We start from the raw sequence: 12,049 nt of genomic DNA, 5'->3' as shown, positions 1-12,049 counted from the left end.
AGGAAGCCTCCTCGTAACTCCACCCCTCACCCCTCCAGGAAGTTCTCAGGCAGGGCTGCACATTCCCGTTGCCTGAAGATGACTCTTTGCTCCTGGAAGCGCAGATTCCCGGGCCTCTCTCCTTATACACACTGTCTGAATGGACATCCCTGGTTGGAGGGGGAAGGAGACAAGAGGCTCAGGGAGGATTTTTGTTGTTGTTGTTGTTGTTTTTAATCTCCCCTGGTCATCATGAGACCCACCCTGCCTCAAAACAAATAGCCTCTACATAATTTAAGATCTAACTTAATACGGAAAGGAAAAGAAAAAAATTACTCGAGCCTTCAGTCATTGCCTCTCCCCTCAGGATCTGAATCAAATTAATAGATTTTTTTTCAAATGTGTTCGTATTTGACAGTTGAAAAATATCATAAAAAATTCCAAGGGAAGCAGCTCAAAGGAGTTCTCTAACAAGGAAGTCCTGGTACAGGAATGGTTAGGCCTCTGGCAGGAAAAAGAAAATGCACAGCCAGCAGGTTTTTCCCTGTCACCATGTAAACCAGCCATCAATCACAGCTCACACCTGTCTTTCTACTCAGCACAAAGGAACCAACTGAGAGGTGCACAGGTCTCCCATGGAAGGCACAGGAGCCTGAACAATGCAGGCTGGAAAGACAGGAAAATGGACCGACGCAACAGAAAATTATCCCAAATTGCCAAAGCAGCTCCCAGGGGATTCTCAGAAACATTGGGCTACTGTCCTATTCTAAGAACATTAAGAACTATGTGTTCAAAGAATGGGTAATGTGGGATTGCTCAGGGAAACAAAAGAAAACATTTTGCTAGAGGAAATCATGGAATCTGGTCACTAAAAATAGAACATTCTGGAATGAAATGAAGGGGACCCATTTTATCAGGAATTCGTCTTAAGTCTCTGCGGACAGACTGTAGATGGCCTAATCTAGCTCTCCAGCCTCTTCTCCCACTGTGCGCTCCTCCCATCACAGACATCCTACAGTCTGAATGCACTGACCTTCTCACCCTCCCCAGAACAAGCAGCACTAGCTGTTTTATGTTTCTGTGCTTGAATAACTTTCCCCCTTTTCCACGCAACAAAAGCTTACTCATCCTTCCAGACCCACCTCTAAGAATGCAGCCTCATTTGGAGAGCCTTCTCTGATTTCTCAGGCAGAAGGAGTTTGTTCCTTGCTCTTCTCTGTGTCTCTGCTCCCTTGCACAATATAATTTTTGTACAATATTAAAATCAATGCCAAATTACTTTGTAACTGTTTATAAAGGTCCATTTTCCATTAGGATGTGGCTTTTCAAAGATAGCAATTATGTGTGAAGACAAACAATTTAATGGGTACTCCCTATGTGCTAGACAATGATACCTATATTATTTTGATTCTGTACAACAGTCCTGCAGACTACACACAGGATCCCCAGTTTACAGATGAGAAAACCAGTGCTCTGGGAGTTCAGATAAACTTCCTGAGGCACATGGCTGATCAGCAATAACAGATACAACTCCAAAGTTGAAGTCTCTCTATCCACAACACCACACTTCTCCTTTTCTTTCTTTGTATTTTCTGACACATATTTGGTACTCAATAAATGTCCAGAGGGATGAAAGCCTTACTGATTAGAAGTACCTTGAAAGCAGGATCATACTTTTACTTTGAACTCGTCCTTGGGGTTAGCTCAAGATATTTACCTTTTTACCTCTCCATAAATATTTGGATGAGGTAGTTCAAAATGTGAATGAACAGAGTCCCTGTTACAAAGCTTATGTGATTATCATGTGCTTTCTAGAAACAAGGGGACCTGTTAATTGATTGCTACTACAAAAGGAGCAACTCTTCATGGAATACCTCAAAAGGAAATCATTTCCCCCACCACTGGCCGCATTAAAATAAATAATCATAAACAACCTTATCAAACAGACAAGCCACTCAGCATCTTCTGAGTACATTTTTCAGGTATCAAATCCTGGCAAGTTTGTTAGGATATGGCTCTCCTTCAATCAGATATATCATGGGCCTTACAGGACTCCAGTGGAGAGCCAACAGTGTTGGGTAGCTCCTGCCTTAATAATTTTTCTACTAAAGTGTTCTCTCTTGGTTGTCTTGTGTAAGATTCAGAGGTCGTTTCCAAGCGCATGTGGGAGAACTTGATAAGAGTGGATGTTCTCTCTTGAGGAAAATATTGGCTCTCACGCTACCTGCGAATCTCTCCAATGCTCCACATGTGAGCTTCTACACACGGTTTGTTGTCAGCTGAACAGACCTGAATTAGATGAATATCTAATTTCCCTTTCTTTCTCTCTGGAAAAAATGTAAGTTCAATACTTAAACAATTTCAAAATGAAATGACAGCTTAGCTCCCATATATATGTATAGACTTTAGATATGGAATTTTTTTTTTTTTTGAAAGAGAGTGTGTGACTGGGGGTAGAAAGAGGGAGCAGGAGAAGCTGAAGCTGAATCTGAAGCTGAATCTGAAGCTGAGAGTGGAGGCCAACACGGAGCTTGACCTCATGACCCGGAGATCATGATCTGAGCCAAAATTAAGAGTCAGATGCTTAACTGACTGAGCCACCCAGGAGGCCCTAGATATAGGATTTTGATGCAGGCAACAGGCCTATTAGCCCCACAGTCACAGTGGTCATTTTTCAGATGATCCGACCATTTTAATTGCCTGGCTTAATGCTCCAGCAAATCATCCATCTGAGAGCTCAGAGAAAGTGTTTTAGTAGTCAACCGTGGGGTTCATTCTGATTCTTCAGATCCTATTTCTTTATTAAGTTAAATGATCAGAAAGCAAAATTCTTGTGTTGTATTACCATCAAGAATTCATTCATTCATTCATCCAACAGATACTTGTTGCTGAACAAGCATTAGGAACCCAGACTCTGGACCCCAACTGTCCAAGTACATCTTCTACGCTTCTTAGCCTAATAGCTTTGTGACCTTGGGCATTTACTGAACCTCAGAATTTCTCCCCTATTCCTCATCTGTTGAAGGAGGACAAGAGCAGCCTCTACTCCAAAGGCTCAAATGAATTCTTAGATATAAACACAGGATACAGTTTTTAGCATTTAATAATTTGTAGCTATTATTATTATCATTATCTTAGTAATTATGTTTATCATAATAAGGCACTGCGTGAGATGTTGAGGATACAAGAATAAGTAGAGCACATTCAGTTCCTGCATTCAAGAAGCTTATGTTTAGTGGGGAAAATAGATGCTAAATAATGATACCAACAAGTGAGTAAACAAACTATGGTAGGTGGTGTGAAGATAAAGTACAGAGTACTCTGAAACCCTGTGACAAGGGGTCTCTCCTGGCCTAGATGGGAGATGAAGCCTTCCCTGATGGAAACTGACAGGAGGAGTAGGAGTAACTTCATGGCACATGGACCACTGGGAGGACCATTCAAAGCAAAGGGAACAGCATATGCTAAGGCATATGCTAGGTGAAAGGTCAACATGGCTCCAGGGCCCAGAGGCTACTGGCAATACATGTTCTGTATATAGACTTCTCTTGAGACTGTTCACAGAATAACTGTATTTGAATAGTGTCTTTTTAATGGTTAGCTTTGGGAAAGAATTGAGTTCTACAAATTGTTTAGTATATTACTTCCCCCACCCTCCATTTCAGACAGGTAATGAGAGCTAGATAAGAAATATGTGTTCCCTTCTGGTCTAACAAAAGAGTCAGGGTTTAGTTTACTGACTTAAGAATTAGGTCATCTCAAGTGTCCTGTAACAGCAACAGCCTACTCATTTTATAAGGTCTTGGTTCTATTTTTGCCATTATTTCCTTATTTTATTTTGAAATGTTAAAGGGCCCTTAAATCCTTTTGGAAGTTGGAAGGATATGGATCCCAGATACATAAAATGAAATATTCTGATTATGAACAGCTTAATAGGTTAGAGCCTGGTTCAGGCGAGAAAAGGTAGGTGAAAGTAGGCCGGGCCCCCACCGGGAAGAAGAGCCTGGAAAGATACTGTGCACAACTTCCCATGTGAAGTCCCTAACACCTCAAACTCTAAGGGCAGGCCCTGTAGAGAAGAGGTGCCCAGTGTAACCCACTCACCTTGACTTTTTTTGTTTGAATGCTGCCACATTTAGATGTAAACAGTGTATTAGCTCTTTGGAGGGTCTAGAAGAAAAGAATGTGTATGTTGAGCTTCTGGATCTGTTCGGTTTGTCAGTGTTTTTCTGGGGTTGCTTTTTTCAAATAGCTGATGCATTTGTCTGCAAGACAAAGAAATGCAAACAACGGGGAGTTTTGTCTGTGGGCCCAGAGCCCTGGCTTCATGGTCACAGCTTCCAGAGCAGTCTTCCATTAACCTTTCTGAAAGCAGCCAGGAGAACGGCAGAATTCCTTAGCCACACTGCCTGCCTTTCCCTCTGCTTTCTCTATCTGACCTTTCTCCCAGCCACCCATTCCACGCAGCCATTACAAAGCACCTCTTAGGATGTCAAGGGCCTCACTAAGGGCTCAGGACCTGATGAAATAGAACATGCATGATCCTACCCCATCTCTCCCCTGCCTTCTTCCCACATCCCCCAAAGTGAACTCTTGGGAACAGCCTGCTCCTCTGGGACTTCCTGTTCAAGCGAAAGGGAGACTATAGCAGACTTGCCTAGCTTGAAGAGGATGATCATGCTGAAGGCCCCCCAGTGAAAAAGCCCCCCAAATATACCAGAGCAGGAAGGAGGGAGGGAGGGAGGAGCCAGGTGGAAGCACACAAACATCTTTAGTGTTTCTCAGCTTCTGCTCTTGGGAGGGGAGAAAATAGAGACCTCATGCTGAATCGGAAAAGTCTAAGTGGAGAGGCCGGATTTGGAAATAATGAGGTTGATTCTAATAATGTGGACTAACATCCGTACAGTGATTAAAATTCACAGAGAGGGCTTTTATGTGCATAATCGCAGTGAATCCTCAAAGCACCCCGGGAGGGGCGTTAGGACGGCCTTTTCTGAGACAAGGAAGGGGGACTCAGGGAGACTTGGCCCCACTGCTAAAAAGTAACCAACTCTAGGGCGCCTGGGTGGCTCAGTGGGTTAAAGCCTCTGCCTTCGGCTCAGGTCATGATCCCAGGGTCCTGGGATCGAGTCCCGCATCAGGCTCTCTGCTCAGCAGGGAGCCTGCTTCCCTCTCTCTCCCTCTGCCTGTCTCTCTGCCTACTTGCGATCTCTGTCTTTCAAATAAATAAATAAAATCTTAAAAAAAAAAAAAAAGTAACCAACTCTAGACCATCCATAATGCCATCCCTGCCACATTTGAGGTGAAGTAGCCACCTGCAGACTTATGAATTATATCTTAACTCCGTCTGCTTTTTCCACCCATGAAGACATCATCATCTACCTATCATGATATAAGGGAGAGGGCAATCCTGTAAAGGGGAATTATGATTCTTACCAACAGAGGAGGGGAATTCAGGTTGGGAAAAGCTCAGCAAGTTCCTTCAGGTCACATCAAGTAGCTAGAAGGAATGGAGCTAGAATCTTATGCTTGATGGATCTGACATCAACCTGCAGAAGCAGGAACTTCCCCAAATGGCAGAGAGTAACATCAAATTGGGCCACTGTGGAACAAGGGACAGAAATACATTGCCCTGGAGAAACTACTCTCTAGAGAGACTCCATCTTCTAGCTGTGTGACCTTGGTCAGGTCAGGCAATCTCTCTGGTTCTTCATCTGTAAAATGAGGGAAATAGATGGCAAGGTGGCTTAAGTAAAATAATATGTATACACATTGTATACATACTCAAAAACTCTACATAGGCATGGTGGTTCCCAGAGGACAGTGAGCACAGAGAAAGAATACAGGGGAGAAGGACAGAAACCTGCAGACTAGTGTCCTTTAGGAAAGGGGAACATTGACTGAAACTGGAATGAATTGGATGCTTCAATCCCAAGGTCTCTTCATTCCACCTCGGACCTTAAGGGTCAATGGGCACTTTCAGTGACCAAAAGTAGCTGCTGTGCCCCAGGCCGCGGGGATTCCTAGAAGAAGTGCTGAATGCCGGCTGAGGGAGAAGCCTTCCTTCTTCCCCTGAGAAGGCAAGATGGCTGCCCTGGCTGCACTCCCCCATAGCTGCTTAGACTTTCAATGGGCTGACCCTTCACCCAGTTCCTTTGAACTCACTTGTAGAACTGTGGGTCCCATATCCACTTATTCTCCCTATAAATCAACCCAAGCACCCTAATTCTTTTTAAATTAATCAAGGCATTAGGGTACCCGCATGACTCAGTCAGTTAAGTGTCCAACTCTTGATTTCACCTGGGGTCATGACCTCACGGTCATGGGATGGAGCCCCGTGTCTGCCTCTGCACTGGGCATGGAGTCTACTTGGGATTCTCTTTCTCCCTCCCGCTCTGCTCCTCTTCTTTCCACCACAAATTCCCAAGCACTAGAAATAAACCAATAAAAATTATTCAATGCATCAGGAATCAACTCAGCCCTTCAACCAAATATCTCTTGAACACCACTTTGTGCCAGAGCAGTTTAGAAAAGAAGGAAGGGCACTTAGCACCCTTTAAAAACCACCAAAGACTTATATTTAATAAAGTGATAGAGCACAAATGTGTACTGCTCTGTCTCAGCTCTTCTGAGTCCACTCTTGCAGAAGCATCAACAGTTCTTCCTGTGGGCTTGCACATTTTATATCTACTCTGCCTTGATTAATTTGGCTGGCCTTTCATCAGTCATCAACGTTCTCAATTTTCTTAAAATTAAACCCTGTCAAAGACAGCATCATTTTCCTACTTCATTTAAGGAACAAACACTAGAGAGCTCTCAGATTACTGGATTTTATTTTCCTTCCAGAGTATAGTAAGAAGTAGTTACCTTCTTAGTGTTAATATAAATACATACAATTAAATCACAATCATCAAAACAATTTAATGAAGTACATTCCATCTGGCAGGTAACTTTATTCTTATATTCTTCCACTTCTTTGGATGAACTCAATAAAACAAACTCAAAATTCAATTAGGGGCTTTCATCACAGGAAGAAAGGCCTTCTACGTACTCAAAGTTTCAGCTGTGCAGGACACAGCTTTCAAGAGTGGTATCTTGTAGTTTGTTTTTTTTTTTTAAAGATTTTATTTATTTATTTGACAGAGAGAAATCACAAGTAGATGGAGAGGCAGGCAGAGAGAGAGAGAGGGAAGCAGGCTCCCTGCTGAGCAGAGAGCCCAATGCGGGACTCGATCCCAGGACCCTGAGATCATGACCAGAGCCGAAGGCAGCGGCTTAACCCACTGAGCCACCCAGGTGCCCTGGTATCTTGTAGTTTTAAAAGCAGTGAGATTTGTCTCCTTGAGAACAAATCTTGTGCCAGATTCACTGACCCTTCTAAATAAACCAAGAAGGAGAAGAAAAAAAGAATTAACAAAATCATCCATTAACAAAACTAGGTAATCTCGAATATTCTAAACCAGCATTTCCCCAGGGGCTGCTGCCTGGGTTGGAGCTCCAACACTGAGTGTGAACAGATGCCTACTCACTGCTCCAGCTTAGATCATTCTCTGTGGCCACTCTTCCAGGCACCTCAGTGAACACACTAAGTCTCTTAGAATGGGGACATTCTAAGGGTCATTGAAGATGTCTGATCATCATTCTCAAGAGTTGTTCTAATCAAAGACCTTCAAAGTCCAACTCCTCCAATATGATCCAACCAGCTCTCTCATCTTCCACTGTCTTCCATAGTAATCTGATATTTAGTCTAGCTAATCTATTCACTGTTTCATGACCATAGCCCTAAGTTTCTTGCTTCTGATCCTTGTTCTTGCTCCTCCCTCAGGACTACCTTTCCCTCACATTTCTGGGCACTGAGCCTGTCCATCCTCCAAAGGATATCTTAGTGCTAGTCTTCACAAAAATCATTCAGAATGCCCCCAAACTATTGTGATTTATACCCCTTTGTCCCACCACATCCCCCTCATTGCATTCTGCTTTATTACATGAAATTTCTCATTCTATTTTCTTATAATCTGTGTAGAGCAGAATCCTTGTCTTATCCAAATATTTAGCCCCTTTACTCTATAGCCCAGGATAGAGGCTCAGTTCTGTGAACTAGAAGAACATGCTATAATACACCTTTCCTACTAGAATGCAAATTCTTTCTTTCTTTCCCAGTTCTCTGGTCCTGTAGGGCGAATGAAGACTTGAGTAGGAGCTACAGGAGCTGCTTAGCCAGCTTCAGATAACAGAGAACTGAGGATGTCTGGATCCTACTACAGCCTTAGGGTAAACTGTTGGCCCTGTAGATGAGCCTTCAGTTTTCTGGAGGGAAGGGTTGCTGAGGCATTGGCTCTGCTTCCATGTTTTCAATAGGGTATTTTCAAGTTGGTCACTTCAGTTCTCTTGGCCACACCAGGACTTGCCTAGAATGCCTAGAAACGGCACTGACCAGGAACAGAACTGTCCAGAGGGATTTTATGGCACACTTTGCCAAAAAATTCCATCAACAGTAGTGTCCAGGAAGATACACAGGTAAGACCATTGAAAACCATCATAATCTTAAAACCCAAGCTGGGAAAACTACCTAGACTAACAGAAGAGAGGAAAAAGTTGGCTTTGCCTCATTCTGCCTGGATACAGCATTTTTTTCTTTTCAATATCTCCAAATTTGCAAATATCCTTGGGTGCAGAAGGGTTATTTGAGCTGGGATATAGAAGACTTGGTTTCTAGCCTGGGGCTCTGCATTAAATAGCTAGGTAACCTCGGGCAAATCACTTATCCTCTCTGGGCTCTATTTTCTTCGTTCTAAATTCTATAAAACATACGAAAAATTTGGACATGCTACAATGTATCTCCATTCTCTTATTAATTAACATGAGGCTTCTTGGCCACTCATTCCTAAAACATTCCCCACTTCGGCCTTGTCCTTTTATTTAATGATATTGTGTTCATTTTGTATAATGCCCTTTTCCCCAGCACAGTAGGGCCCTCTGAGGTTGTGATTGCATACCCCCACCCAACCACTAAACTCTGTGCCCAGTTACAATTCCACGAAGCACTTTATCTTTTCCGTGACTCTTCAGATCAACATCTAATACAATGAAGTTGTTTCTGTGGTTCAAAGGAGGAAGAAGAGAAGAAGTGATTCCATACAGTGAGGAATCTCCTATATGCGGGAAGAAATAGCCCAGGTCACACGAGCCCTTTCTCTTAAAAACAAAATAAAGGGAAACCTAAATGTCGAATCTTCACAGGCATTTGACATAAGAGTAAAGAGATCCACAAGACTAAATGATTAGTCTCACGTATACCAAAAGTGTCATTACAAAGTGAAATAGGTTTTCACAACCTAAGGACCTGGGAATGAAACTGTATTTTCAAAAGGTCCATTTTAATATATTGCATTAAGGTTGTCTGTAACTTTTAAATAAAACAAATATTTTTTAGGTAACAACAAATAACTAAAGGAATGAAGAAAACAAAGCCCATGAGTTTGGGTTTCATAAAAGTGAGATTCTGTTTTAAAAAACAAATACTTTATTATGGATTTCAAACAGTGTTTTTAAAAAAGGCTAAGAGCCAGCATTTTTTTGAATGTCTAGTTACATGCTTGATCTTGTGATAATTGCTTTCACTGTTACGCTACTTAATAGCCACAAGAACCATATTTTCAACCCCATTGTAAATTTGGGGAAGCTAAAACTAAAACAAACACTCAAATCCATGCCTATCTGACCTCAGAATCTCTGTTCCTTTCCCCACCCTATATTATAAATCCAGAATGTAGCCTCAAGCGGGCTTAGATTTCAACCAGCCCTTCTTCTTCCTTCATGCCTCCCACTCTGTTCCAGACGTAACTGTTGTTCAACCAGCATTGCGGGAGCTTGGCCTCGTTCTTGGCATCACCCATGGAAAACTTCCATTGCATTTGTCAATATCCCACTCCAATGAGTAAAAGCCTTTATGATGAACAGGCATTCCATAAGAACCTCGGCCACTTTGGGTGCTATTTTAACTCAGTTTTGTTTTACTCCCAGGTGTGATTCCTTTATCCATTCATTCATATCGGACCCAAACATACTTTTTCCAACCTTAAATTTACTGTTCCCTTTCACGAACGTTTTAATTAAGATTCTTTGCTTTAAAATAACACAGGAAACTCAAACTAACTTAAGTTAAAAAGGAAAATTTCTCTAGGTGCCCAAGTTGACAGAAGGGTCCAGGTCCAGGACTCAGAGCTACCCCTACTCTCTCTTTTTCTCCTCTCTCTCTCTTTTTCTTTTTCCCCTTGCATGTGTTTCATTTTTCCATATTTCTGCCAATCCCCAGATTACACACAAAATTCAGTGAAAATCCTTAATTGATGATGGAGAATAAATAAATAATTTCTCAGAGGGAAAGATGTTTTCTCCTCTGATAAACACTTAAAGATAGTTCCTATTTTACTTGTCAGCTTATTTGCTTCCTCTTTTCCAAGATAAACTTCTTCCTATTTTTTCAACTGTCTCTCTTGAGCTCAATTTAAACATATTGAGGTTATTTTCCATGAAATTGAAGATGCCCTATATCAACCAGAGTAGTGACTGGAGGGGGGAAAAAAGACACATTCAAACTGAGTAATTTGAGGAGACTTTAATAAAGGACTATTCATAAAACTGTAGGCAGAGTTTAAGGAAACCACAAAGGAATAATGCAGTATCCCAAGGCCTGCCTTAGTGGGGACTCTATTACCCCACAGGGAAGGCATAAAGGAGGGAGCTGTTCCCAGAACCCAGGGAAGGGACCTGGAGTGAGGACACAGGGAAGGCAGCTGGGGAGTGAAAGCCACCTAAAAGGAGCTTTCAGAGGATAAGGCCAGCCTTCAGTGACCCAACAGGGAGGAAGCCAACCTTATTCTCCTCCTTCTGTCTGATCACCTGCCAAAGCATACCAGTGACCACACCAACCCGGAAGACAGAGGACACAGCATGTTGATGACGACCACACAGGTCAGTTTCCCAAGGCCAAATGGAGTTGGGTGGGGACTGGATCTGGAGGCACAAATTGGTCCTCTCCACACTTCTTGAATTATAGACTTTTCAACTAGGCACAGTCATGTAGCTGATCCAGCCATACTAGACCAGGCCACACAGGAGAAATCAGTACATTTCTCCTGTGAGCTTGGATTCATGTAAACTTTTAAGAACTTGGAGGTCCTTATGCCACCAGCTTGTCTATTACTTGAACAAATGACCATTTTGTGTTAAGACTATAAGATCTAGGACAGCTGAAATGCCATCCTTCTGTAGCCATGTGTGCAGCCTCCATGTCAAATATGAGCCTTGGGGTAAGTTGAAGGTCAGGAAACCTGTTTTGAAGTCCCATACTTCCAGGTGGGGGATTCTAGACAGGTCCCTCCACCTGTAGTTCAATTTCATTCCATCTATAAGACTACTATGCTTTTTCCAACTCCACTGTTCTGGATTTCTAATTTTTCATGCCCTTTGCAAAAAAAAAAAAAAAAGAGTAGACTTCCCTGTGTGGGTGGTGATGGTGGGAGCAGCAGAGCATGCTTCTGGATTCTTCGTTGGTATACCAGAACACCAGCACATGAGGTTTATTATGGTCAAGGATGATGTTATCTCCCATCACTTCTCTACTCACTCCAATGCAGTGGTCTGTGTATTGCCAAGATTCAATTTCCTTATTTTATTCTGCATTTTGATTATTTCAAAAAAGTTTTTCACAATAAACTACCTCGAGAGCAATGGACAAGGCAAAGAGAACAAAACGTAAGTGATCTCCAACTATGTATCCATTGTTTTAAATGTGATAGCACTTTAGGATGGATTTTGCCTTCTCCCAGTTTCACCAACAAGGAAACTGAGACTCAGGTAAGGTAACCTGTCCAAAGCTAGTGTTTGAACCAGAACTTAAACCCCACTTTTGCTGATTTGGGAGCCCACATTCTTTCTCCTTTGGAGCTCTGCACATGGTGCTTGATTTAGATGTTTGTGGAATAAACACCCAGTGGATAGGCATGATCTACAATACCCCACATCTCAAAATGGTTTTACTGGCTTTTTAATGGCATTTCCTCATGAA

Source organism: Mustela nigripes, chromosome 1, assembly GCF_022355385.1.
Source record: "Mustela nigripes isolate SB6536 chromosome 1, MUSNIG.SB6536, whole genome shotgun sequence".
NCBI classification, from domain to species: Eukaryota; Metazoa; Chordata; class Mammalia; order Carnivora; family Mustelidae; genus Mustela; species Mustela nigripes.
Note: the sequence above shows the minus strand (reverse complement) of the source record.